At 49.2% G+C, this 4,136-nt stretch overlaps 1 pseudogene; it reads left to right on the top strand.

Annotated features, from left to right (window-relative positions):
- The first annotated feature begins 758 nt into the window (after positions 1 to 758).
- On the top strand, positions 759 to 1,610 carry LOC142856799 (large ribosomal subunit protein eL8 pseudogene; annotated as a pseudogene).
- Positions 1,611 to 4,136: the final 2,526 nt, after the last annotated feature.

The raw sequence follows: 4,136 nt of genomic DNA, 5'->3' as shown, positions 1-4,136 counted from the left end.
TGCTCTACTTAAAAGGAAAGAAATCTGAAGAAGCAGTCTTGGGTGGAAGGATTCGAATGCTTCCCCTTTGAGCCCAGAAGGGAAGTATTTCACCTCACACCATGTCTCTTCAGCACCACAGAAACAGCTGTGGCCAATGCAATATGATAAGAAAAACAAACAAAAGGTGGAAAGACTCCCAGAAAGGCAGGGACAAAACTGTCATTTTTCACAGGTGACAGGATTGTACACAAAGACCTGAAATGACCTACTGACCGGTTGCCGGAAATACTGAGTAGAACAGAATGTTGAATACGAATCAACACACAGTCACTGCCGTATTTTCACACAATAGGACTAAACCCAGGGCAGAGAGAAGACTGGGCAGCCAAGAGTACTGCTGCTCTTTCAGAGGGCTGACATTTGGTCCTCGGCACCACACCATGTCGGGTGGCTCACAGCCACCTGTAACGCCAGCTCCATGGGATCTGATGCCCCATTCTGGCCTCCAAGAGTGCTTACACGCAGGCAACATACACTCACACAGACAAACATTGATATAAATAAATAATAAAATAAGTCTTTAAAATATAGAACTAGCCGCGCGGTGGTAACGCACGCCTTTAATCCCAGCACTCGGGAGGCAGAGGCAGGTGGATCTCTGTGAGTTCGAGGCCAGTCTGGTCTACAGAGCTAGTTCCAGGACAGTCTCCAAAGCTACAGAGAAACCCTGTCTCAAAAAACAAAAAAAAAAATCCTCTCTCCTCCAGCCTGGCAAGATGCCCAAGGGGAAGAAGGTGGCCCCGGCCCCTGCCGTTGTGAAGAAGCAGGAGGCGAAGAAGGTGGTGAATCCTTTGTTTGAGAAGAGGCCTAAGAACTTCGGCATTGGGCAGGACATCCAGCCCAAGAGAGATCTCACGCGCTTCATCAAATGGCCCCGCTACATTAGGCTGCAGCAGCAGAGGGCCATCCTCTATAAGCGGCTCAAAGTTCCTCTTGCCATTAACCAGTTCACCCAGGCCCTGGACCGGCAAACAGCTACCCAGTTGATTAAACTTGCCCACAAGTACAGGCCAGAGACCAAGCAGGAAAAGAAGCAGAGGCTGCTGGCCCGTGCTGAGAAGAAAGCTGCCGGCAAAGGGGATGTCCCGACTAAGAGACCACCTGTCCTTCGAGCGGGCGTCAGTACAGTCACCACTTTGGTAGAGAATAAGAAGGCTCAGCTGGTGGTGATTGCCCACGACGTAGACCCCATTGAGCTGGTAGTCTTCCTGCCTGCTCTGTGTCGCAAGATGGGGGACCCCTACTGCATCATCAAGGGAAAGGCCAGGCTGGGGCGGCTGGTCCTTAGGAAGACGTGCACCACTGTTGCCTTCACACAGGTTAACTCGGAAGACAAGGGTGCTCTGGCCAAGCTGGTGGAAGCTATTAGGACCAATTACAACGACAGATATGACGAGATCCGCCGCCACTGGGGAGGCAACGTCCTGGGTCCTAAATCTGTGGCTCGAATTGCCAAGCTGGAAAAGGCAAAGGCCAAAGAACTCGCCACTAAACTGGGTTAAATGTACTGCTGAGTTTTCTGTACATAAATATAATTATAAAACTTCAAAAAAAACAAAAAAAATAAAATAAAATATAGAACTAAACAAATAGATTTTTTTCAAGCACCGGGCTAGGGATGTCAGTGAGGGAATTGATTATTAGCAGACTTGGATCGCTGGATTTGATCCTCGACATAAATACATATATACTTACTACAATATCAATATATCTCAGCTTCCTAGAAATAAATCTGATTGAAGACTTAGGAAACTGCATGCAACTTTAGTGACCAATGCCAATGAACCTGTGAGTAAATGGGGAACATGTATCATAGTCAGAGTGCAAGAAGTTAAACACCACGTACATGGTTTATTTTTATTTTTGTAAGGTTTTCTTCTTTATTATTATTTCATGTGTATAGTTGTTTTGCCTGCATGTATGTCTGTGCATGATGTGCATGCCAGGTGCCCAAGAAGGCCAACAGAGAGGGCATCAGATCTCCTGGAACTGGAGTTACAATCATGAGCCACCGTGTGGGTGCTGAGAATCAAACCCAGGTCCTTTGGAAGAGCAGCCAGTGCTTTTAATTCCTGAGCCATCTCTCCTGCCTTTTTCATGTATTTATTTATTTTTGAGACAAGGACTTATGTAGCCCAAGGTGGCCTCAAAAATCACTATGTGACTGAGGACGACCTTGAACTTCTTTACTTTAGTATGAGGTGAGGGGAGGTATGGACATCACTGTGTATCTGTGAAGGTCAGAGGACATCCGTCAGGGATAGGGTCTTCTTCCACAGAGGCCTCTGGGGATTAAACCTCAGTGTGCTCAGCCATATCGCTGGCCCATCCTTGAACGTCTGACTCTCCTACCTTCACCTCTCAGGTGCTGGAATTACAGGCCTGCACCACTGGACCAATTTACAAGATGCTGGAGAAAGAACGGGGGGCTTTGTGTGTGCACAGTTGCTGCTCTGTCCACTTAGCTACAGCCCCAACTCAATTAACACCCTCTTCCTCCCTTCTTCCGGTGGCCATTAAGATTGTTGGTCTCTTTTTCATACAATAATTTTCTCCTATGAACTTTCCTTCATTTATTTTTTTTGTGGCACCAAAACATCACACATTTTTCTGAGTGTGGAGTGTTTTGTCAAGTTTCTTGGTCTTCACCATTTCCCTGTACCAGCTGTGTGGTCTTAGGCAGATAGGATGGAGGAAGTTGCTTCTGGAGGGGCATCTGGGATTGTGAAGCTTCAAGCCCAGGATTCTGACTGAAAGTGCACACAGCCCTGAACCAGTCAGCTCAGAGGAAAGCCGAATGCCACTTCATCAGGCCACCCTGATGTCCTCTTCAGCTCAGTCCTTCTCAAAACACCTTACCAAGTGTGACAGTAGGACCCCAACCTTGCTGTTTCTGAACACCTCTTAGTTAACAAGAGCCCACAGAAAGGAACTTTTCATTTTTGTGTTTGTGTCTACTGGCCCCACCCCCAAAATAGTGACCATGGTAGGAAGCTTTGAATGTCTATCTGTGACCATGGGCTAGGACTTCCAGTTACCCCCAGCCCACATTAGCCGAGATCACTCAGACAAAGAGGTCATGGGTGAGAGTGGATGTGCAGGGGTTGTGTGCCTGGTTGACTCACAGAGGTGCCCAGAGCTTAGGGAATGCTTGTTGAAGGAGGAAGGGAAACTGGGGGCAGGGGTACCTAGGGGTGGGGTGAGCTGCGGCTCTGGGGCATAGCTCAGAACCACCTCCCTGCAGATTCCCTGCCCAGTTCCTTTCACCTAGGATGAAGGTGGGGTTTATGCTACTGAACCAAATGCAGGGATGCTTTTAAAGGGGAATGTCGAGTCCTGACTCTCTGCTGCTGTGGCCTGGCCAAGGGGAATGCCTCTGTCTTTCTGCTCCCAGGGCCTCCTGCTCTTCCCAGTGCAAGGGGTGTAAATGCCAAGGGACAAGCAAACATGGCGGACTTAGAGCTCATGAGGACCATGGCTGGACACAGTCCCAGCACTTGACCTCTACCCAGGCCCATTGCTCTCATTAAGCTAGGACTGAGTTTTCCTTTCCCATTAACCGCTGTGGGCTGCAGGTCCCATGCCAGGGTCCAGTTCAGGAAGTGCCTGGCAGATCCCCATCCCTTCCATGCCCACACCAAGCCCTCTGTCCACTACTCTCTCCTGCCCCTCTTCCCGCTACAAGAAAGAGGCCTTGTGCTGTCGCTTATTGTCTCCAAAATGCAAAATTACTGGTGGCATCGTGTTCTTGTACCAAATTAGCCACACTTAACTCAAGTGCCTGCCGCCGGCAGCTTCTGCGAGTCTGGGCACGCCTGAGCGCACTGCAGAAGCTGAATCACTTGATTCCACTTGAAACCCCAGCCAACAGCAGCATCTAGTCTCGGCTCTGCCCTGGCCCATCCCTGGCCCATCAGCCCCAGCTCCAAGCTCTGCAGTGTCTCACAGGGGCAGCATCTAAGAATAAAGGAGTCTAAACACATCAGCAGGGCTCTGGGATCTCCAGCTCTGGTCTCTTAAATGCCAGATAACCCAGTACCAACAAAAAAGACACAGGATCCCCAAGGAAGGGGTAGGCAAGCACTCAGACTGTC

The sequence above is a fragment of the Microtus pennsylvanicus genome, chromosome 9, assembly GCF_037038515.1.
Source record: "Microtus pennsylvanicus isolate mMicPen1 chromosome 9, mMicPen1.hap1, whole genome shotgun sequence".
Classification (NCBI taxonomy): Eukaryota; Metazoa; Chordata; class Mammalia; order Rodentia; family Cricetidae; genus Microtus; species Microtus pennsylvanicus.
Note: the sequence above shows the minus strand (reverse complement) of the source record. Positions and strands in the feature narration are given on the sequence as shown.